Raw genomic sequence first — 25,276 nt, 5'->3', positions numbered from 1 at the left:
ATACTAGTCCACTCCAGTACACTCTTCAAGTGAATTATCCACTCTGTGCTCTTCCCAGGAAATAAAGTTATACTAGCAGGTGATGCTAGTATAATGATGCTAGTAAAATGATACTCAAGCATCATCTCATAAACCACTTTTCCCTGGATTGCCTCTGTTAGTTAGGAAAGAGTGACATTGTTTAAATGCCAGTCCCAAAGTCAGACCAAGACAAGGCTCAACTCAGAGGTGATGGCTGCAAAATTAACAGAGTCACTGCTGAGCCAGTTCAGATGTGAGCTTTGGCTTCAACAATTGGCTCTGGTATGCCTATGTGCTGAAAGTATAAGGCACAGGTATCTGTAAGATCATCTAGGCAAAGAAAAGAGAAAAGATGTGTTCAGAGAAGTAGAAAGAAAATCAGGATACTGAAAAGAGGAACATTAATAACAATTAAAACATTTAAAATAAACTACCAAGGGAGAAAAGAGTTTTACTACATTCAAGTCAAAGGGGAATATTCAAATAGCACAGAAAATTCCAGAAGAACGGAGACCTCATAAAGGGCTTTATATTAGATAATTAAGAATTCCCCGATGATATCAGAGGAAGTGCCATTAAATTCAAGCACCATTAATTCAGGATTAGATGCAATGATATTGTCTCCCCATAATCCTTCAAAAATGGATGAAAATATGAGTATTAATGCTAGAAGAAAAAAAAAGGAATGAGGAGTAAGAGAAGAATGCTAAAGAGCTGAGGAATTCTAAATAAAGAATAAAAAGATGGAACAATATAGGGGACAAAAATAGAGTGGGACAATAAAAAGCAGGACAATATAAAGGCCAGAATCGAAACAGTGATGCTTGGAGGACATTGGGTACCACTAGCTTTCACTCTGCTTGATAATATTTGCCTACTGACCATTCTTAGCCTTCCTGGGATGACCAGGCTCCCAGGAATAACAATAGTGTCTGATAATACCAGTTGCATTCTTAGATATGTATCTTCATTCAATAAACAGTATAACTGTTACCATAATACCCTGATCAATACTCTGCTACCCAAACTAGAACAGGATGACCTTTACATACAACATATTTCAAACGAAGGGCAAGACCACATGACAGTCCTTTTTTGGTGTGCTGCAGTGGGAGTGGTTGTGAGCACTCTCATGTTTAGACAGCAGTAAAACACTGTTTTGTAAACGTAATCAGAAATGCAAAATGGGCACCACTTTATCTTAAACATCAGTGCACAAAAACTTGTATTATTTGAAACAAAGAATGAACTAGCTGAAATGGAATCATTGACCCAGCCAAAGATTTTGATAGTCACCAGACCCAGTCTGGTCGCTACTCAAGAGAGTTTGTTAACAGGTAATTTTCCCAGTCCCCAAAAATATTTCCAGGATGGTTTTGAAGATCACAAGTAAAATATCATTAATTCATTCATTAGGCAGCACTGAGCACTTTTCATTCACAGAATTTTGAACTAGGGACTAAAGAATAGCTAAGAGAACGTAGGGCCTGAAAAATACAAAAATCATCATCCCACTTACAAATTAGCTGAGGGAATCATACACAGTCTTATGACACGTATTTATTGAGTTCCTATTATGTGCAAGGCATTGTGCATAAAAAAGAGATGAATAAGGCACAGTTTTACTTTTTAACCCAAGAACAGCAGAAAGACAAAACATTAAGAAAAAAGGGCACAGCCACAAATGCAAAATGATTTGATGTCCACTAAAGAAAGGAGAATGATAAGAGGTAAGTGTAATTGTAAGAAATGATTTATTGGCGGGGGGGGGGGGTGATACATCTGTTTTCAATTGCATTTTAAAAGAGTTATATTCCCCACTAAACTTGTCTTCTGGGAGACCTGTCTTATAGGCATATTCTACCAAATCTAGTTTAGGAATACATGCCCAAGAGTTCAATAAAGGACTTTAAAGTCAAGTTTAGGATGTATTATCAATACTTTGTAATTGCCTTCCTTCTCAATCAAATGGCAACAAAAATATCCATCCATCAGTCAATAAGTATCAGGAATATACACACTGAGGGCATGAAGAATATCACAAAGAGTTCCTGGCCTTACAATTTTAATATATGCTTTCAAGTACGTGTGTGCATGCATGCTAAGTCACTTCAGTCATGTCTGATTCTGTGCGACCCCATGGACTGTAGCCTGCCAGGCTCCCCTGTCCGTGGGAGTCTTCAGGCAAGAATGCTGGAGTGGGTTGCCATGCCCACCTCCAAGGATCTTCCCAACCCAGGTATCGAACTTGGGTCTCCTGCATTGCAGGCGGATTCTTTACTGCCTGAGCCACTAGGGAAGCCGGCTTTCAAGTACAATCTTCTGCAAATGAAAACATCTACAGATCCATGGGCAGTAAGGCATAAACTCTTATCTGTTGAACAGGCTGTGGCAGGATGGATTCATGCTGATCCCTCCACTGAATAACATGAAATCTCTTCCAACAAGATCAGATCTGGGCTCTGCTAGCTCTTGGGGTAGAGGTGGAATTAATCAGGGAACACTTTCAGAATTTGAGAGATTCCTGTGATTTTAAAATTCAGAAGAATTGAAAACAAGGGGACAGAAATAATTCCAGGCATTTGGAAAATTTGAAAAAGGCTGGGAGTAGGAGGGGATGAGAAGCTTGGAACCCAGCAATAGAGGTATTAAGTCAAAGGGTGTGGTTAAAAATTCAAGTCTAGTAGTCAGGCAATCTTAGTTCTTCTGGTTCATTTTTGTAACTTGGCCCTAGAGAGGTTACTTATCAAAGCCTCATTTTCTGAACAGTAAAGTGAGATAACACCTCCAACCCATCATGGCAATTAGGTGAATCAGACATGATCACTTATTTTTAATATATTAAGTTAAACTTTATAAGGGCTTCTCAAGTGGTGCAGTGGTAAAGAATCTGCCTGCTAACGCAGGAGACACAAGAGACATGGGTTCGATCCCTGGGCCAGGAAGATCTGCTGGAGGAGGAAATGGCAACCTGATCCAGTATTCTTGCCTAGAAAATTCTATGGACAGAGAAGCCTGGTGGGCTACGGTCCATGAGGTTGCAAAGAGTTGGACACGACTGAGCACACTCACATACACACAAACTTTATAAAGTAAAACATTTTTTTTTTACATGAAAACACTGTTTAGAGATGTGTAGCCCCAGTGTGTAGCACATAGAAATACCCAAAGTTACTGTTTCATTCGGCAAGAGAAAGCCTGGCAAATTATTGACCTCAAAGCAAAAGTGAAAAATCTTTAATATGTCAGACAAAGGGAAATCTCGATATCCCTCCTCCACAGTGTCTGCCAAATAAATATTTCGTTTAAGACACCCATCCTCATAAAGACTTTCATGACTGCTCCCAAGTTCAATTGCTATATTTGTTTCACTGACTTCCAATAGCAGCCACCCCAGGCTCTTTAAATCTATGCACATTACATTCTAGATCCTTCCTCTTGGCTCCTGCCATGAACCATACCCTCCCGATTCTCTCGTTTTCCTTAACTGATCCCAAAGCCTCCAAATCACCCAGGCTTGAAACCACAGCCATTTTTACTCCTTTTTGTCTCACCACAGCATCGAACCTCTCACTGGATGTGATGAAGATCTTCATCGATTCTTTCTTCACAGTGTCTTCCACATCCACCCCTTCCTTTCATTGTCACCATCACTTCCTAATTCCAGCCCTATTACCTCAAGCTTGAAAACCACAACAGCCTCCTCACTGGACCTCTGCCTGCAACCTCTGTGCAGGACAACACTTCTTCCATGATAAAAAGGTCTGTCTCCTGTCTTCCCCCTGCTTGTCCTGACCTAAGGCTGTCCATTATGCGTCTGTGTGTACTTGGGCATGCTCAGTCACTCAGTTGTATTTAACTCTTGGCGACCCCATGGACTGTAGCCCACCAGACTCCTCTGTCAACGGAATTTTCCAGGCAAGAATACTGGAATGTGTCACCATTTCCTACTCCAGGAGATCTTCCAGATCCAGGGATCGAGCTCACGTCTCCTGCATTGGCAGGCAGTTTCTTTATCACTGTGCTACCTGGGAAGACCTACTAACCATTATATGAGTCACTTAAGGTACCTGGCCCTCAGATTCCCTATTGTTGGACTAATCTCTCCCTAGTCCAATACTACGATTCTATCCACTTTTATCTACTTTCCCTTCTACCCAATAAGATTAGTTCTTATTTCCCAAGCATCCCTCGGGCTCTCTCCATCACCATGACTTTTCTCTTAACATTGTCTCTGTCCCATCCAGTTTGTTATGTTAATAGCTGGCATAAATCCTGGCATATAGTAGTGAAGTCGCTCAGTCGTGTCCGACTCTTTACGACCCCACGGACTGTAGCCCACCAGCCTCCTCGGTCCATAGGATTTTCCAGGCATGAATACTGGAGTGGGTTGCCATTTCCTTCTCCAGGGGATCTTCCCGACCCAAGGATCGAACCCGGCTCTCCCGCATTGTAGGCAGACGCTTTACCGTCTGAGCTATCAGGGAAGCCCAGGCATATAGTAGGTGGTCAATAAATATGTGGTGAGTAAATAATGAGAAGAAAACTGATGTCTGAAATATTTCCCTTTCCTCTCTGCTGATGTACATCTCTGTTCAGAAGATCTGTTTCAGTTCTGACTTCTGTCTTCTCCCACAGGTCTTATGGATCTTTCCCAAATCTAAAAACTCTTAGAGGTGTTTGCTAATATCACGCTGATGAGCATATTTCCTTATGGGACAGGAAGTTTCTAATGGGGCCCAGGGGCTAGATCCCTGATTTGTATTTTTGACATGGTGCCTAGAATATGGCTTTGTTGAATGACCATCCATGTTTCACCCGTTGTCCAACTATGTCCCATGAATAGGTCTTGTTTCCTCACAAAGCTGTATATCCCCAAAGAAAGAGAATTCCTAAAGTTCATGAACTTTTTTTATATGGACCATAGTTTCTGGCAAAGTTCTAGGCACACAGAAGAAGCTGAAAAGTAATAGCTTCATCATCTAGTATGGCATGTGTGTGCTATGAAGCCTTCAGAAGTAGCAGGAACAGCACTGACAGAGGGAAGATGGTGGCAGTCAGGAGGGCATGGTCACTAAGCACAAGTTGATATGAGTTAAAAAGAAATGATGGAGGAAGATGTGATCATTCACCTAAGAACGAGGAACTTTTTAGCAACATTCTGTAAAGACAGAACATGGAGAACAAGGGACAGGGAGACAGAGGCAGTGACCCTAAGGCTTGTGGTTTGGGGGAAAAACAGCAAACTCGTTTCTGATCTCTGGGAGCACACAAACAAGAAGTTAGGCAACCTGGTGTACGCTGGGTTGCAGAGTCAGCCTGTGCTAAAGACTAACAGCTGGTCTTAAAGAGGACTAAAGATCAGGAGCCAGCTTGCAGAGCACAAAACACTTCCCTGGCAGTAGACTGCAATGGCAGGACAAAGAATGCCCAGAGCCCACCAGTGTTCTGCAGCAATAGGCACCATGTGATCATTTAACAGGCAATAGAACATCTCAAGAAAGCAAATATATCCTTGGAGAGAGCTACTCGACAGGCCAGTGTTTCTGAGGCTTCCTGATGAAAAATATTAATAGCAATTAAATCCTATTGACACTGAGGGCAAGCAATGGGAACCAGGGAATTTGAGTTCTGGTTAAATACTAACTCCTAAAACCCTAATCTGTGGGAAGATAGAAATCATGCATAACCAAGAAGAGTGGTGAGGCGTTTATCAGGGGCTTAATGACATGTTTATGAGAAGGCTGGTACTAGAGGCAGAATCACTGTGGAAGAGAGGAAACCTAGGCATGGTGTCTGGGACAGGGGAGGGCCTTTATACATATCCTCAGTTTTTCTGACTGCCACTGTGTGGGCCTGGGTATCTTCTTCCTACAGTTTGGTGACAAGTCTCCTTGAGAACTGAGGCCTGCCTTAAACACCTTTCTACCCCCACCACACCTGGCTTACTACCTTGCCTATACTCTGAGTTCAAGAAATTTCTGGCTATTGATTGCTGAAATCTACCCGATGCTGAATTGCCAATTTCAGTCTTCTGAATTTCAATAAACCAGTCAATCTGGGGACAACCTTAAACTTGGAGGGTTAACAGTATGACTTTTGAAGAACTAAGTAGAAGATAATACATGGTTAAGTGTTGTAATCCACATTTGTGTTTATATGGTTTAAACTGAGGTAGCTCACAACTGTGTCTCCAGACATACACTCACTCACACCCACCCCATACAACCCGCACCGCACACACAGGGTCGTGAACAATAGAAAGCTGATAAAGTTGTTTGTATATAGAGACAGACAGACAAGAATTGACAGAGCAATAGTCTCACAGAGAGTTGTTAATATGTAAGGAAGAAAGATAGCAGGAATAGCCAGCCTAGTGTTTTAAAACTGCATTTTCTTTGCTTTCTGCTTTTAAATTACACACTGCAAAGTCACTGAGGAGAAAGCTTTAAGAAAACTTTCATTTGCTATGGTACAGCTCGCCGGTCTCTCTTTGCCTAAAAAAATAAATAAATAAACCCCCTGGAAACGTTTCTTTCTTCTCATAGACATTAATAATGATAGCTTGAACTGTAAAGATTTGGTTTTACTGAAGGTAATGGAGTAATGTTTATTTCCATTAGACTAGGCCTATAAAATCCTCTTTTTATAACCATCAGCCTACAATTTCAAAACAGCAAAGTTTGACATTTTGGTCTCTGACAGGCAACACTTAATATTGGGATGTTTTAAAAATCTATATGGGAAAAAAAAAAAAAACCTCTTAATACGAGATAGGCTGAACATTTTCCCAGAAAATGGTTTGTTTTAGCTATCTCTCTTCCTCCTGGATGGACGAGGAAAATCAGACAGCTTATTGGCTTAGTTTGTTAGGCCAGGTTAAAGGGATGCAATGCCAAAAGACTCTTAAAGGAGCTTACCCTTGGGCTAAAAATAGCAGGCACTAGAGAATTATCTTAAATACGACCAAACTTGTTCTGTACTGTGAATGTAGATAACTGTAATATGTTTCCATTTTTGGTCTTTTCAGGGCTTTTTTTAAATTTGGCTTGTGGTAGCTGACTATTGAAGTCATTTCTGATTCTATTTGTCACATTTGCTCTCAGAGATACCACCAAGGGTGACTGACAGAGGACTTCTTATTTAGCTCTGCTGCTTTTGTTATAATCTAATGAGCTATTGGACTGCCAAGTATGATGTAGAAAGGCCTTGTTAGAAGGCAGATTCATTTTTAAAATGTTATTAAGAGCCTACTATGTGCATCCTTTTTCTTGGTCATTCCATTTTCTTCCTAAGAGGTAAGAAATGCAGCTTACTACATTTATAAGTAAACGAGAGTATGTTTAACCCCTGACGTAATGAAGTTTCTCAAATAAATAACCTACCAACACCTACAAACTTTCCTCCATTTCCAATCATTCAGCAGACATTTTTACCCCTCTCGTGGTGTCTTCATGGTACTTAATCTCTAATTTTGTCACAAAATTCATCTCAATATCTGATAATTTAAGTGTCTTTTCACTAGACAACCAACTCTTCTAAGTATTATGTACGTGATACATTCTTGCATTTTGAGTACCTAAATTAGTGTCTTGCACACAGTGGATGTTCTTTAAATGGTCAACAAGTGGGTCAATTTAAGAACGAATGAAATAAATCCCTGTATCTGAGTTTCCTATGTAATGGCATACTAAATTTTAACTCATTGGGCTTCCCCAATAGCTCAGCTGGCACAGAACCCACCTGCTAATGCAGGAGACCCAAGAGATGAGGGTTTGATCCCTACGTCAGGAAGATCCTCTAGAGGAAGAAATGGAAACCCACTTCAGTATTCTTGCCTGGAAAATTCCATGGACAGAGGAACCTGGAGGGCTACAGCCTATGGGGTCTCAAAGAGTCAAACACGACTGGGAGCACACACACCTCTATGAGTCAGCCTAAACAGGTACTCACGTGGGTACCGTTCTCTAATAAGTGAAGACAGCTCACTAAGGTCTTTGCTAAAATAGCAAAGATGACCAAGAATTCAACGGCTCTACAGAAACTGGCAAGAAATTCAGGTTAAGGAGATTCTTTCACTTGGCTATTTTTGCACACAGGTTTCCAGCCTATAAACCAAAGCAAGGCCAAAACGTTCACAGCTTCTGAAAATTCTGAACACCTCTAAAGATTAGCCATCCTACCACTTCTTTCTAACCTCTGTGCTTGATTCTTCCATGAAGTTGGGTAACTGCCATATAGCTATGGTATTATAAACGTGTGCGATTAGGCGATCATTTCTTTCATATGAAATAAATTTTTTTTCATGGCAATTTCTGACAAGGAAACTACAACAAAAAACCAAAATACTTGCAAAAAGTCTGAAGTCTGGATCCACTGAGAGAAGCAAAATGGGCTAAGATCTATGGACACAGTAGTTGGGAACAGGTGGTCCCTGGGACACAGGCAGAATTACTCCAATGCTCTGAAGCCCCGTAAAGGTACCGATTCTTTAACTCTTCACTGAGTGTGAGAAATATTCCCTCTCCTGCAGGAGACAGAGTGAATACTCAACATCCATTGCAGACAGATAACAGCGTCTTTATATGCCAACACACAACAGCTTAGCATGTGTCTCACAACTGCTGTTATAACCACGCATCTATCTTCAACTAAGGAGCAAGTTTCAGTGAACTAGAAGGTAGGTTCACTGCCACTCTGGCTGGTGCACGTGTACTGCTGTCACGGCTGGCTCTGTTTACAAACCGTCTCTTGGAGAGCATGCTCTCAGATCTTTGAGATGTCTTTATTTTTAGTGTGATTGGTCTGAATGGCTGGGAAGGTCACTTTATTCTCTCTCTCTCTTCCTGACTCTTTTTCTCTCCTTGAATCTGATAGAACCACTGGAAATCCATCCATTAACAGACATCAGAGGTAGAATTCCAAATATGCATGGCTTTGTGCTGGGCACTGAGGAAATGACAAGACACCAACTTAAGGCAGCCATGTAATGAATATGGCGGAAGTCCTTGTGGGGTTTATAATGGAGCCTGAGGGACACTGCCAGAAGCATGGACCCCTTTAGCTACAATGCAGAGACCTTCACAAAAGGAAAAGGTGCTCTTTTGTACATGTGACAATAATACTCATTTTTTGCCTACGAGGGGCCACCGAGACCTTAAGTTTACAGACTTAGCACTTTATCCTTTCCCTGGTAAAGGCTCCGATTGAACACAGACCCAAACAACCACAGCTTTTACCACAGCACATGGTTATAATACAGTTTATGGACACTGTATCTACAGAAAAGTTCCTTTGAACTCTCACTTTTTAAGATTTATTTCAGTGACACGCAGAAGAGGACAGATTGAATTTCTGAGAGCCCCCAACCACACAGCTTTTCCTGTCTGTGTTCCTGAACTTCATTTGCATTGATTTTCTCTTTTTCCCCTGCTCGGCTCTGTGGAGGACACAGCAATGGCAGGGCAGCCAGCTCACACACAGCCTGGGATTGGCTTTTATGCTCCTGGATGAAAGGTCGGGTGGAAAGGCCCACCACCAGCACAATTAATCTGGTCACTCAGGGACCATCCGCTGGTTCAAGAATAGCTTGCAGGTGAGTGATGGACAGGGTCACCGCCGCCTGACTGTATCAGGGGCTATTATGACAGCCATAAAGAGAAGGGGAAAAATTGAACAAGGGAAGAATGACTCCTGAAAGGGACATGAAGAGAGGCACAAATGCCTTTTTACAAAGGAGAAGTGTGAGAAGTACCAGGGGAGCTGGGCTGCTTATAGTAGTCAGGGTGGCCGGCATTCTTTGAAATTGCCAAAGTTGGAATATTAATGAGGGGTCATGACCTAACCAAAGCTCAGGGTCCACATAGAGAAACCCAAACTCTCCATTCTCTCCCCTCAGGTGAAAAGTGACAGAGCTGGGCCAGAAAATTCAGATAAAGAAGACTCAGTCATAGCTTTCCTTGGGTTTTGAGACAGAGATGAGACTGAGGAAACTCAGTTCTGCACATTATCTGAAATCCTTTACCCAAAACCAAGCAGCACAATTTAGTGAGTGTCTTGCAAGCTCTACAGCTGGTGATTTATTTATAGGGCTTCCCTGGTGGTTCAGATGGTAAAGAATCTGCCTGCAATGCAGAAGACCCGAGTTTGATCCCTGGGTCAGGAAGATACCCTGGCGAAGGGAATGACTACCCAAAGGATCTGCAAATGAAATGAGAAACAAGGAGGAAATTATTCACAGTACTGGTAATACTTAAGTATGTTCTCAATAAATTATGCATTGTTGGGTGGTGGTTTATATTTGGAGGCTGGATAGAAAAGCACCGAAGGGGAAGAGTATAAGTCATTTCATTCTAAGGTAATGTAGGGAATCACTTATTTAAGGATAACCCATAGAGATAGGAGTCTGGTGGGCTACAATCCATGGGGTCACAAGAGTTGGACACGAAACTTAGTGGCTAAACAAAAACAAAAACTGCTGAGCTGTATTTGTCTTAACCAATGGCCTCATAGCTAAAGAGTTTTACTACTGACAAGAAAAAAGAAAATCTTTTTTATTGGAGGAAATTTTACCAGTTGTGTTTTTGAAGGGAGAAAGAGATCTGACAAAATATATAATGAAGTTTAACATTACATTATCATTACACAGAATGTTCTCATATTACGTGTTGCTACTTGGGAAACACAGGATGATATCTAGACCCCATGAAAATCCTTTATATATAAAAAATATGTGTGTGTTTGCATATATGGCTCATTTATCTCTCATGATCAGGCATTAATCTACATTGGCACTCGTGCAGATGAATCAAGAAGTTAAACGGCTTAAGCACCTAATTTTTTATTAAAGCATTTCATTTACATATTTCCCTCATCTTAAAAATTACAAGAATTGATTTTTGTAGCATTGTGTGATACTATAAAATGACCATAGGGAGCTATTTAGAAATATAGCCCTGAGAAATACAGGGCATTTTTCCTCAGCTGAAATTGCCCCAGATAGTCATATTTTCAGTAATTGTCTACCTTTTGCAGTTTTTAGTCTCATCTGTTTTGGTCAGTTCTTACTTCCCACTCCTTGCCTCTACAAGCTCATTAACTTTCTAAATCATTTCTTCTAATCTCCCATATGCTCAGAACACAGATAACTAGATTTGTTTAAATTGCAAGTAAAACAAAAGGAAGCAAGTGGTAAGTGAGAGTTGGAGAAGCTTATCTGGGAATAAAATGCATTGAGTTTGAGGGTAGGATTTTTTTTTGCACATGGTTTGGCTTCTCAGAGACATTTATACAAATGGTGTGTTTCTCGGCTATGTTTCAGACAATTAACAATACTAAGTTAATAATGGCCAGAGAAATGAGGTCTCATAATATGAATTATAAAAATAACCACTGTGATTAAGTAAAAATGCATCCCATCTATGGAACATACATCTTCTCTTTCAGCTATGAAACATGTCGCTAGAAATAAAAATGAACAGGCAAATAAAGGAAAAAAAAGTAGGATCACTGTTTTGTTTTTCCATATCACAAAAGCAGCAGAGAGGTCACACAGCACTGTTGGAGGGTATCATGCCTTTTGCTGACTCAGAGAAGAAACACATTTGCCATTCAAAGACAAATTAGACAGGGCATGGATCATGCTACATGGACTGCCAGACTCAGTTATCTGCCAAGACCAGGCAACATTCAGTTACCTCCAAATACACCTAAATGCAGAAAATTCTTTGGCTCTGTATGGACAGAATATCTTCGTCAAAATCTTCAGTTGGAACAAATATTGCAAAGCAGACCAGACCAGAGTTGTCCCAGGAGAAACTAACACAAATCCTTTTAGGACAGCGGCAGCCACCTCAGCTACATTGTTGGGATTGCCTGGTGATAGGATTAAAGGAGCTAGAAAGTAGCATTGTGACCTAATATAACTCAAATCTACTGCTCTCAGCATCGCAGCATTGGGGACCAGCGGGGGAAAGAAGTCACTCAGAAGTCACTCATCCCATGCAGCATCACTGCGTTCAAATGCTCAGGCATTTGCCCAGACTCTTCTTCAGTGGGACCAGCCTTCCCAGCTTGCAGCACCGCCTAAAAGAAAAGGCAACTGATATCAGCGGCTCGGAGGAGAGCAGGGTGTCCCCGCTAAGCATGTGCTGGCAAGACACAAGAGGATCCTAACATGAGAACATTTCTGGACAGGATCTGTGTTGGCGAGGATCCCTGAACACCCGGGAGAACTATGTCTGGAATACAGAAGCTCCAACTTCACCTCTGAACAAATGAGATGGCACTAGAAGCCAGTATCCTTAGGCCAAGAGTCCATGGAAAAACCAAGGGCGTTCCTGTAATAGAGGGACTTTTGCCCTATGTAAGCACCATGTAAAAGCAGAAACAAACTTCTCAGAAAGGACTGGGGAGAAGAGATTTAAGCTGGGGAATTACAGGGAAGTGAAACAGATCTAATGGAATCAGCCCAGGAATGATGTAGTGCCTGGTACCTCCAGAGAGCAGAGGAAAGGGCTGGGGAGACTTTGTCCTGAGCCTGCCTCATTCACGGAAGCAGGCAGGACTCTCCATGAGACAATGAAAAGAAGGTTCCAAGACACAGAAAAGCCACCTATTCAGGACGTCACATATAGGCAAAAAGTGTGTCAGGCCTTTCAGCTGGACTGAAATATCATTCTCACAGAGAAAGGTCAACAGGCCTAAAATGGTACAAAATGGTTTTCATCCAAAGGAGCCCCACATACATTGCCAGGGGCTCAGTGTCCCACTCACAGAAGCTTGACACACTGGTTAGAGAACTTTCTGCTGACAGCCTTGCCCTCTGCCCTTAGATTTGCTACCCCCATCTTCTCTCGGTCATTTCCAATGAGCAAACCACTGTTTTTCTCAATACTATATGTGTAGGACACTATAAATCCCAGGTTCCCCACTTTCAAATACTCTGTCCCACTGCCCTGAATTTGATGGACTCTATGCCTGGGTTTCTGGTTTGGAGGAGAAGGTCCCATTACCTAGGAGAAACTCTCTTCAGCAAAATTCCACCTTAAGGTGAGGGCCTTTTTGAAGATGATAAGTGTACCAACCCAGAGAAGGGCAGAAATTATGTGTGAGCAACGACCAGGATAACAGGCAAGAGGAGAAAGTCCCTGGTTTGCTTTCTCTATCCTAGAGCTTATCTCACTTGATTTTAAAGCCCTGCCTGCATCACTAACCATGAGCTTCATAGCACCACAAACTTTGTCTACATGTTATCACAGTACCTCCAGAAAGCAGCAAGGAAATGGGCATGCTGATGGTTGACAATAATTTTTTAAAGAAGGAATAAATAAATCGGTGTAAAGAAACTGCTTAAGTCCAGAAGCATGAAGAAATATGAAAACACAAGTTGGAGACCAGCAGTTTTGGCTGGCAAGTGGTTTCTTCCATGAGAAAATGTGACCATCTATACCACAAGTGACATGGGATGAAAAGATAAGTGCTAGGCATGTGTGTGTGTGTGTGTGTGTGTTAGTCACTCAGCTGTGTCTGATTCTTTGCGACCCCATGGACTGTAGCCTGTCAGGTGGAATTTTCTAGGCAAGAATACCAGAGTGGGTTTCCACTTCCTCCTCCAGGAGATCTTCCCTTGATCAAACTCATGTCTCCTGCATTACAGGCAGATTCTTTACCATCTGAGCCACCAGAGCAGCCAGTGTTAGGCACACCCGCTGGTAGTACCTGCATTCTAAAGCACTGTCCTGAGGTTTTAAACTTAGCAACCTAACTGGGGAAACCCACATGAAGGCAGAAATAGTCGGCAACACCTTCTGTCTCCAGGCCATTTGAAGAAAGATGGGGAGCACTGAACACATCTAAGAATTTCTCAAAAGTGAAGAAGTACTGATATCAGTTTCTACTCATGCCTCTGGGGCCGAAATATCAGCCACCTTGGAAACCGGTCTCTGCTGTTGCACCCCAGAGACTGGTGAGTACCTTTCATTTCTCCCCTTCTCTTTTCAGTAAGTTGCATATTTGCTTAAATCATTTCCTTCCTGCATCTCCCTAAATTCTCCATCATGGGAAAGTCTGATAGAAATGTCCAGCCTTCTCTATGACCCAGGACCCTGGTAATGAATTAAGAGTTAACTGGAGTGCAAGCGAATGCGAGAGCTTGCCAAAAGATGGTTAGAAAATTTCATGACAATTAGCACTGATTTGCGCTACAAGAATAGAAAAAAAAAAGTTTTAAAGGAGAACAAAAAAAGCTACTCACACATACACAACCCCAAAAAAGCCTTCTAGCACTGGCTGAAAATGATACCATTGGATGACAGAAGAAACACACCAGATTAGCCAATTAGCATTCACCCAAGAAAAGCAAGCACTTTGAAGAGAGGGGAGAAAAGGAACCCATCAACTGTAATATCAGCTTTACAATAGCCCTGACTGTTTATCTACCCAAAGGAAATGCTACCTCCCCACTTTTTTTGTGACCCTCTCGACGATTCTGGGGGAAAAAATGTTAGTTCAACATTATCGCAAGCCAGAATATGACTCTATTTATGTGACAAGTTGACAACATACAATTTCATGCTTGTTGAACTGATCGGTGTTATATATTCACTGTGCATATTATGAAGCCTCACCATTATAAATATGAAACAGTATATACTTATTCAAAGTAACTCCAGCAGCGGCAATTTATAGCTAGGTTGTTTGTGCTCTTATGGAGTCCGTCGCCTCCTTAAGGGGCTGCAGCACGCAGAAACAGATGTGAAGTGTGACTCCGACCAAAATGGATTGACGATGACCTATGTGAAAGCAGGCTATTACATTTTGGTCTGCATGGCAGCTGACACTGGTTTGTATTTAGATATGTGACTGGTGAGAACACTGTGTCCTTAAAGCTCTGTTTAAACACAGGCCAAGACATTTGTCTGCTGGACTAATTATTTTACCACCCTGCTATGGCAAGTATCCCTTTTTTTTTTCCGTTGAAGAAAAAAAGAATGTGAATGTGTATGTATGCGCACACACACACACACACAGGCACACGGTCCCACTATGCTGTGTAAAGTTACAGTCAGTACTTTAAACCTTGGCTGTGTCAAGTGAGTGCTGGCAAGAGTTCTAGAACGCCTGCATCACAGAGGTTGTACCACATTTGTGATCAGGTGCCTGGGAACAGCACAAGGCCACAAACCATCAAACCATAAGCTGTCACAGCCACTGTTTTTGGTTGAATCGTTTCCTCCTTTCTCTCCCCCTCTTTCTTTCTCTTAGCAAGCTTCAACCAATTTGCAAGTGTTCGCTTCCACAAGGACAAATTTGGAAGAGTGAAGAACAACACAATTTATCCAAATGTGGAAGGAAATGAGGGAACCAGGCGCCTTGCTAAAGCTAGATATCACAAATTTGCATAAGTAGTTTCCCAACGACAGAGGTGCTATTCGGAACAAAATAAATTGCTTGTATTGTATGCAAGGGCACAAACCTTGACCAAGTTTGCAGTTGCTTCCCTGCTCCTACGTTTCTTTAAGTACACCCAGATATTCCTGCCAAGAAGCCCAACTCTCTGTAGGTAGTGGCTCTCTGTAGGTAGATCTAAAACGATAATAGTCTATTTATTATTTCATTTAATTATTTGTTTTTAGGTAGACCTAAAAAGGTTATTGTTTACCTAAAAGTCTTCAACATCTGTATTTGACTATTAAGAAAAATAAACCAAAAATATTTGAAGTATGAATCATGTTGCTCCAGGATTTTTTAGCAATTATTTTTTCCCCCTTTCTGTTTGTTTGCTTAAGAGTAATACTCTTATAGTTTTCATTTTGAGATCGAGAAATGGAGTCACTGACTGGAATCTTGGATTTCTTTCTAAAGATTTTAATTCTAGGGTTTTGGAACTTGCCCATTCTAACAAAGTTTGCCATTCAAAATCTACATCTCTTTCTACTTTTCCTGTTGGATTGAAGTGAAGGTGTTGTCGGTCTGTCTAGTAAATCCAACCCACAAGATAACATAATCACATACATTCATTTCTCGGAGACCTTGGCGGTTCTTATCTCCTTGCTTTTATGATCTCTTATGAACAGCCAGGAATAGCAATTTGCAGCCTGTTTGTAAAGTCATCTTAGTCTGAACCTAGCCTTCTCCTCTTTTATCACACAGCGATATTCTGCAGCTAAATCCCATTTGCCACAGTAAAATTTGCTCTGAGCTCCATTTTAGAATAATGTGAGTATTCTCGGTGTGTATGGAACATATCAAACATGCAATGGAGGGCGATTATCATTTCAATGAACTATTTATTAATAGAAGATAGTGTGTGTGCTTTGCTTAGATTTATTGATATGTTGCCCTCCGTACATTGTAGCCTGAAGTTATTTAGTTCCTGATCATTAGCGTCTCAGACAAGCAGATTTGTGGCTCTCACAGTCCCAGTTCTTTGTGATTTGCTCAACTTTATTTTACCACTAGATCACCTAGAACCTTAAACATAAGGCTTGAGTTCTCTGTTAAATCAGAATTGTTTCCTATTAAGTGTTCTAAGCTCCCCATTTTTATTACCAGTTACTTTATTAAATCCTTAATAACATAGATAGAATAGTTAGTTAATTTGTGTGTTGAGCCATGGATGTTAATTTGTAAACATAATAACATACTGCAATCATTTGCATAATAGCATTTTAATCTTTTTAGTAAAAGCTGTAATTCCCTACAAAGTACACTGCAGTAGAAACTAAGTGACTATTGGTAATAATACAAAAGGCCTTAAAATTCTGATCCTATTATAGTGTTGGAACATACCCAAACTGCTTCCATAATCTCTGAAATGTTACTGTTCTCTGATTTAGGTGTCTGTGTCAAGAATAAAAATGAAGTATAACTGGTAGCAATAGACTATTTCCTAAATGTAATTTAGTATTCACTAAGCACCAGCACTTTGCAAATAGCTCTGAGGCTTTCCTTCAAAGTTCAGAGCTCCAGCCCTGCATATTGTGTGAGAAACACCAAGGAACTCACTCTAAAACTCTAACCTCTGTGCCGTAGTCAAGGCTCTGATAAATCATGCTGATGTGACACACAGCAGGGCATCAGCCATCAAGAATTTGGCTACTAAGTCTCCCTTCTCCCAACTTGACCAGCCTGCTTTTACCTCCTTGAACTAACTGCTTCTGAGCAGAAGTTTGGGAGAGAATGAAGTAGTGGGGGAAATAGTTAGCAAAGCTACTTCTTAAAAAAAAAACCAAAAACTCTTTTGGGGGCTTGATCTCTAGAGCCCATTAACACCAATCACAAGACTGTCCCCAAAAAAGGTAAAAAACAAACAAACAAACAAACAAAACCTAGTTTAAAACTCAGGCCAAGTCATTTTACGCAAGATCTGGTAACTCATTAATCTATCCGGCTGCAAACCTTGAATGAATAACTTGCACTAGTAATGGGAATGGGCAGGTCTACACAGAATCGGTGTTTAGAGTTGGAAACTACGTGAATTATTCTATTATTTTGGAACAGAACAAGTACAAAAGTATCTCCTATCATCATTTTGGGACAAATGGCACAATGGATGAGAAGTCATTTATCATAGTAAAAAGTTGCCCTTGCTCAAAGTAAGAGTGTGTATTTCCTTGTGTACCTCTCTCCCCTTTTCCTTGCTCTCCTTCTACCTGCTTGTAATTCTGCATCTTTGGCACGCTACAGTAAAACACAGTATCCTGCTTTGCTTTCAAAGTATACCTCAAGAGCACACAATCTTGAAAGTAACCTGAGAGGTGAAAGAAGAAGAAGAAGAAAATGGTCCTTACAAAATTGTTTTATATCATAGGCAATTCCTTTTATAAAACCCACAATAAAAGAGTTCATTTCTAAAAGACTAGGCACATAATTATTGGGACAGATGAACCTTGTTAAAAATGTGAAGTCAGGGTGGAAAACAGTGGAAGAAAATTTGGCTGTTGATCTTTAATGTTCATCTTTTTATCTTCTTTCTGTGTTGATCTCATTCAGAGGTGAGCCATCTGCTGGGCTGTGGTTCTACCACATTGCATATAGATAGGGGGATGAGGACAAACAGACACTCTGTATAAGCATACTGTGCAAGCACACACCGTTGCTATACAAATAGTTTGTCCACTGCAGTATCCTGCATCGTAATTACTTTAACCTCGACTAATATCTCTGAAGTAAATCTAAGAAGCAATGAGCCACTTTTTCCTGAATCCTCTCCAAGTTTTCTTCCTTGTGGACATGGGTCTCCACTTTTCCGGCTCCAAAGATACCCAGGCAGAGTAATGTTCAGTTCAATGACCCAATGGAGAGTTCAGGAGGTAAGAAAAGCCTAGGATACGCCCATACAATGGCTCACTTACTTCTTGGAGTACCCAGAGTATTGAACTAGTTGGTCTCTACCTCAAAAAGCACAAACTAGTACCTTCTGGGCTTCCCCAGTGGCTCAGCAGTAAAGAACCCTCCTGCCAATGCAGGAGTCATTAGTTCGATCCTTGGGTCAGGAAGATCCCCTGGAGAAGGAAATGGTAACCCACTCCAGTATTCTTGCTTGTGAAATCCCATGGACAGAGGAGACTGGTGGGTTACAGTCCAAGGGGTCACAAAGAGTTGGACACAGCCTAAAAAATAAACAACAGCAACCACTTTCTATCATCATTGTGACCAATAACACATATGGATTCTTACTTTCCAAATTGCAAATGGCTATGGCAACCCACTCCAGTGTTCTTGCCTAGAGAATCCCAGGGACGGGGGAGCCTGATGGGCTGCTGTCTAAGGGGTTGCACAGAGTTGGACACGACTGAAGTGACATAGCAGCAGCAGCAGCAGCAGCAGCAAGAACTGAATTGACTTCTATGAAAAATAGCGGCAGACCTCATCTTTTATAATCAAAACTTACACTAACCAAAGTGTAAAGAACCCACCTGCTGATGCAGGAAACATGGGTTCAGTCCCTGGGTTGGGAAGATCCCCTGGAAGAGGGCATGGCAGCCCACTCCATTATTCTTGCCTGGAGAATCCCATGGACAGATAAGCTTAGTGGGTCACAGTCCATGGGGTTGCAAATAGTCAGACATGACTGAAGCAACTTAGCACACATGCACACTAACAAAAGCAACCACCAGGAAAGTTAGTGATGATGGTCACGGATGTCATGTAACCGGCATCCTGTGACTTATTTATTAGCACAGGTAGATGGCAACAGACATACCCCCGTGGATCAGAGCTCCTGAGCCATAATTTTCCAGTGGTCAGCATAATGGCAGCGAGGAAACAGGGTGATAAACCAGATGTTCCCAAGATAAGGCAGATGTTATCCAGGCAAGAAGTCTAAAACGGTCTTTAACTGAGGTGTGTAGAGGAACACACACAAGAAACCTATTCAGTCTCCCTGTCAGATAAGCCGACAGTAGAAGTTGAAAGTAAAGCTGTACACAGGCTGGGTCAGATTGTTGCTTCCTGATTTGTGATTCTCCAAGATGAACATCTAACTGATTTATACCCAGAATTTGGAATTTTGTGGTAGACTACAAATGCAAAGATAAGTACAACATAAATTTTTAAAATACTCCATAAGTCTCCATGAGTTTCAACATTCTTCAATGTTCTTATGTTACAGCCAATTATCTCCCCACTTAAAGGGCTATTATTTTCTTACTTGAAGTCTATGTTCTCCGTAAGTGTCATTACCAAGTGCGGCAAAAATCTGGTTGTGGGCCATAAATTGAATTTAAATGACAAACATTTATTGATGGCAAATTGGAAATTCCAGAAATCTTTAAGAAGTGATTATTGTAAATGAATTAGTTCTCTCAACATAACAAAGGAGAATTTATTCTCCTGATGATTAAATTAAGGGGAGGTGGTTTGGACACACATTTTTTCCTCTGTTTGTTTTGTTAAAATTCTAAGAGGTTTGCCATTCATAGAAAAGTCTGCCTGACCACGGGCACAGTCAGAAGCAGGAATTCATTACCATGGAAGGCTACAGAATTTCCTCCAAGGAGACAAGTGAGAAAAAGCAGACACCATGTAAATGTGTGGATTGGGTTAAATATGTTCTGCCCCTGAGGCAGCAGGGAGATGGGAGCCCCTGTGTAAAATGAGTCACAGTCCGAGAAAGTACTTCAGTTCCTAAAGGTGAGCAGACACTGAACCAGATAGAGACTCATGAAGTTCTGATTCTCTTTGGAATATTTTCCAGTTGGCATGCTTTGCCAGCTCCCTCTCTAACCTAACTCATATTTGTCAGTACCGATGGAATTTTCCTTCAAGGTGCTTCAGGTTTTGTTCCCTGGACACCATCCCCTCTGCTGTCACCTTGTCCCTTCTCCGCACCTGCATCGCATGGGGTTTGGAATGCAGCAGAGCCTGCTGTCAGACTCCTTTGCTTTTGGCTTGTACATAGCTCTCACAATGATCAGAATGATCGTCTTTAAATACCATCTCCATCACATTGCTCTCCTGCTAAAAATCTTTAGTAGCACCCTAATTGCTATTGTGGAAACTCTAAACATTTGCAACTGGGTTCTCATGACCTGGCATAATTTTGTACCCACCCTAAATCCAGACTTACTCGTCTTATTCCTGTGTTCCCATTAATACATAATTCACTTGAGTAAACCAAGCTCTTCATTTTTATAACCTGTCCATGAAAACCCTTCACTCTTATTCTCTCATCAGCCTTGGTGACATTATTCTTACAGATTCCCTCAGTATATGCTAGAATACACACACACACACACACACACACACACACACACACACACACACAAGTACATATGTAAACACACAGTCTTGCAATATTTGCCAAAAGCTAATATATATGTAATATATAACCCCATGCATGTAAATGTACATGTGCACATATACATTAATATACACAGCCTTACATTGTCCTCCAATTGCTGATATATATGAACATATACATGTATATGTATATTTGTATGCACAGTCTTTTTCATTCTTTGCTAATCATTTCTCATTTCACCATTTACCCTCCCAAACTAGATTTAAAGTCTTTTAGGACATAGATCTTTGGTGCTCTATATGTAGTTTTCATATTACCTAAGGCAGTTCATACCATCAATAAATATATGATAGTCAACCCATTCATAAGGTTGCAATTATTTGCTAAGTACATACTTTCTCCTGTTTTCTAAGAAATCACCTAGAAAAACTTTAGTGAACAACACAAGCTGGTTCTCTGTTTCCAAAATACTCAGTTTTTTGAATATCTAAGATTGGGTTTTTTTTCAACTTTTCTTAGGTATATAATATATGCCCATTGTTGAAAAAATTAGAATATGACAAAGTTAAAGGAAAAAGTGTAAATTCATCTATATTTCCACCAGAATGATCAAATATTCTTGAAAGTTTTCATCTACCATTCCCTTGATAGCATAAAACAGGACACCTTACAGACAAAAAAACTGGAAACCATCTTTTTTTCTTTTAGAAAAGTTCACAGTATCAGACCTTCCTGTGAGTTCCAGCAATTACCCAACTTGAATGCAGGCCACAGCAGAGAGCCCTTCTCTCCATATTAGCAAAGGCAGACTTCAGAACATATTATGAGTAATGACCTACAGACAGTTACATTCTCACTCTCCATGTTTTAAAGAAGCCCAAGTAGCTGTATTCAGAAGTAACCAGTCAATGAATGAAAGATGCCCATTCAGTGGAATCACAGAGGCATTAAAGCAGAGGTTAAAATAAAGCAGTGATGGAACTTCCCTGGTGGTCTAGTGATTAAGGCTCTGCCTTCTAATGCAGGGGGTATGGGTTTGATCCCTAATCAGGGAACTGGGATCCTACCTGCCACAGGGTGTGGCCAAAAATTATGAATAAATAAACATAACATCGTAAATCAACTATACTTAGATTAAAAAAAAAAATTAAAGCAGAGACAAGGTGGCCCACAATGTCCCAGAAGAGCCAATGTGTTATTTAACCTAAGCTATGTGACCCATCTTCACACACTGCCATGCTGTAAAAGTACTCCTTTATTCTCTTTCTTCGAACAATGCACAAAGCAACAGAGAGAAGGAAGTTGTGTTGCAATATTCTGAAACATAAATCTTGCTACCAGTCGATCCAGGGACAGCATCCTGTTTTCCTGACACATGGATCAGATTCACTGGGTGCTGCACCTATAGGCCTTGTGCCCTGTTTCGCTGAATGGCTTCTGAATCATACCCGGTCACCTGCATTTACACATCCAAACACAGGTTGTGCAAGCAGAGACCACTGTTTGTGTGCCCAGTTACTCAACCAGCATGTACAATTGCGTGTCTCCTCACCATGCTCCCGTTCAGAAACTCACTGTTTCCCAAATCAGGACATTCAATTTCATTCTTTCATTTTCTTTTTCTTATGTTACATAAAAATTAACCTCAGACTCAAATGTATGGAAGAGGTCAAAGGAAGAAATTTCTATTTATTCCCAACATATAAATATTCTGCAGTACTAAATGTAACTCTTAAATACCCTCTTTCTTCCTGCTTTGATGAGAATTCACAAACCCTGTGGCCAGTTTCCAGCAGTGTCATCAATGTGCTATTTGAGTCAGGGAAAAGTGTTGAACGACTCAGTGCCTTATTTTATTCTGGGAATCCGAGGTAGATAATGCTTGTTATTGGCAGATCAGAGGTGGCAGAGACCATGACTGTTGGGCTTGCTCAAGTACAAGGGCTTCACAAATGTGATGAGACAGGATTTTGAGAACAGGAGGAGAGTGAGCGAGCACAGGTGAAAGTCCGCTGTGACAGGTTTAAAGTCACAGGCGCTGGGAAATACCTGGCGTGACGCAGGTTCGGGAGAAGCAACGTGCAAAGCTGTAGCCATTCAAGGGTTATTCTGTTGCCCACAGAGCTTCTTCACAGGGGACAACACAGTTTTAGAATTCCACCTATGCTCAAAATACACTTTTCTTTTTCTATTATACAAAAGATGTCTGAGTTTAACACTAGAGGGTAAGGAGTAGAGGCATCTTTTCTCTATACAAATGCTGAGAAAGCCGCTGCTGGGTGTAACGGTGTCGCCATACATGGCCTTATTACCCTTTAATCCACAAAGAAGAATGGGTTTAGTGACATCGGAGAAAATGTTATGGGGACTTATATATACAGTCACTTTTTTGCTATCTGCCACTAAGAGAATTTCTGACATATCAGTCCTGAGGCCCTGGGCATCTCAATAATTTTATATTGCTTCTAAGTCTTTGTATCCTGTATCTTAACTTTATTTTCTCTCTCAGAAATATGACCAATTCATCTTTAGAGTTTTCTAAAAATTGCGAGTAACTATTTTTTTTAAAAAAACAAGGTTTCTCCACCTCAGCACTGCCATCATTTGGGGTCAAATGATTCTTTGTTGTAGGGAGTCATCCTGTGCCTTGTAGGATGTTAAACAACATCTCTGGTCTCTACCCGCTGATTGCCAGCAGCATCCCCCTGCCCTCAGTCCTGACAATTAAACATCCCTCCTGACAATACTAAATGTCCCCAGGTAGACAAAATTGCCTTTGGTTGAGAACCACTGGTTTAAAATGACCTAATGACAGGTTAAATGAATAAACCTTGTGTTTAGAGTGTTGAAAACAATTCTGTCAGTGGTAGAGAGTTACACAGGAAAACAGAAGGGGTGTTTTCATGTAGATTAAGCATGCATAGATATCTAACTAGTTGACAAACCAAGTCCTCTGAAAGTGTTAATGAGAAGTACCTCATCTAGGTGTCACAACGTGAAATTCAGGGACACAGGTCACAGAAAAGGTTGTATTTGCAACCAGCCCACCAGGGAGGCACCAACTACCATGCCACCACCCCCTCCAACACACACACACACACGTACACCTTTATAGCTATTCCCTAACCATCCTCTGCAAAATGCATGGCATTCACTCAATATGAAATAGCCGATTTTTAGATAAGAGGTCTATGGAGATGAACATTTTTAAAAGTACTGTTTATTTAATGCAGCATGACTTAAAATGGGCCTGTAACCTGACAAGTGTACTGAATGAGGAATGTTCAATTTACCAGTTCGAACCAGCCAAGTCCTCACATGAACTTTCCGAGACCCAGCTGAGAAGCCTGGGAAAGTATAACTAACCACAAACCCTCAGTGTTTCCTCCACCTGATTCCTCCTCCCCAGCCTTAACTCCATTACCTTAAGCACTCTTCTAAGACCCACTTAATGCTCCAGACGTATTATAAAATCTTAGCCGTTGACAGAATCTACAGCCACCTCAGCGTACCAGCTATATACCTGCTTCCATGTCAACCAACACTGAAAGCAAAGATTCTGTTCTATTTTTAAATATATTGAGCAAAGAAGCAGCTTGATATGTCTTTGTAAAGGATGGCTGTCACCCAAATTCAGTTATTCTATTTTTAATCAATGATAATAGACTTTGAAGTCAGATACACCTGGGGTTCAAATCTCACGTCTGTGTCAATGGTGTGATTTGGGGAAAATCACTTAGCCTCTCTTAAACTCCCTGTCAGCATATGTAAAACGGGAATGACAAGAATAGTACCTAAACAATAATAGGTTGTTTTGAGGGATGAGCATGATGACATATGTAAAGCAAAAGTGTTCCAAGATGTTAGCCACTTTGTTATTACTATCGCGGTGCTGAATCTACCATATTCATCCTTCACTCACTACTCATGAAACACTTATTCAACACCTTCTGTGTGCTGGAAAAACTCAGTAAATATTGTAAAATGGGTTTTCTTAATGACTCAATAAACATTTATTCAGTGCCTTTTATGTGCTGGGTGCTGGAAAAACTCAATAAATATTGTAAAATTGGTTTTCTTAATGACTCGAGATTTCAACCAAACAACATTGAAGTGTAAGAAGTGTCTCTGCTGGTAGATAAAAAATACTTTTATAGTGCTTTGTATGAATCCTGGCACATGGTAGGTAGAAAATGTTACATGAGAATGGTGGTGCTGGAGGTGGCGACACTGAAAACTAGTTGATTCGACAATCCTAACTCATTTTACTTGCTAGAGTAACCACTTCGTTTGTCCCCATAAGAAATCATTCATTTTCAAGTAAATGAGTACTGATCTTGTGAGAAAGAACTTCTTTTCTCAAAGTAACACTTTAATAGGTGCAGATTAACATTCTTTATTATAGGGTAGGCTTATAATAAAGAGTCTAGAGTCTGGGAGGTAATTTTCACTACTGAAAGGTAAATTAATTTTGACTAAATTATAAGTAAATACCAGAGTAGTTGGCTG

At 40.8% G+C, this 25,276-nt stretch overlaps 1 protein-coding gene and 1 long non-coding RNA gene across 12 annotated transcripts in view; both read right to left on the bottom strand.

The window, feature by feature from the left end:
• Positions 1-25,276, bottom strand: part of PPARGC1A (PPARG coactivator 1 alpha) — a 391,629-nt gene that overhangs the window by 73,205 nt on the left and 293,148 nt on the right. The gene's annotated exons all lie outside the window — the stretch shown is intronic.
• LOC145527796 (uncharacterized) lies at positions 15,796-18,049 on the bottom strand. The gene is made up of 2 exons (XR_014069878.1): positions 17,703-18,049; positions 15,796-17,121 (listed from the first exon to the last, which is right to left on the bottom strand). It is a non-coding gene; the product is annotated as an uncharacterized LOC145527796 (long non-coding RNA).

This window comes from Giraffa tippelskirchi, chromosome 1, assembly GCF_054371585.1.
Source record: "Giraffa tippelskirchi isolate mGirTip1 chromosome 1, T2T-mGirTip1v1.2.pri, whole genome shotgun sequence".
Lineage (NCBI taxonomy): Eukaryota > Metazoa > Chordata > Mammalia > Artiodactyla > Giraffidae > Giraffa > Giraffa tippelskirchi.
This window is presented reverse-complemented; position numbering and strand designations above follow the sequence as displayed.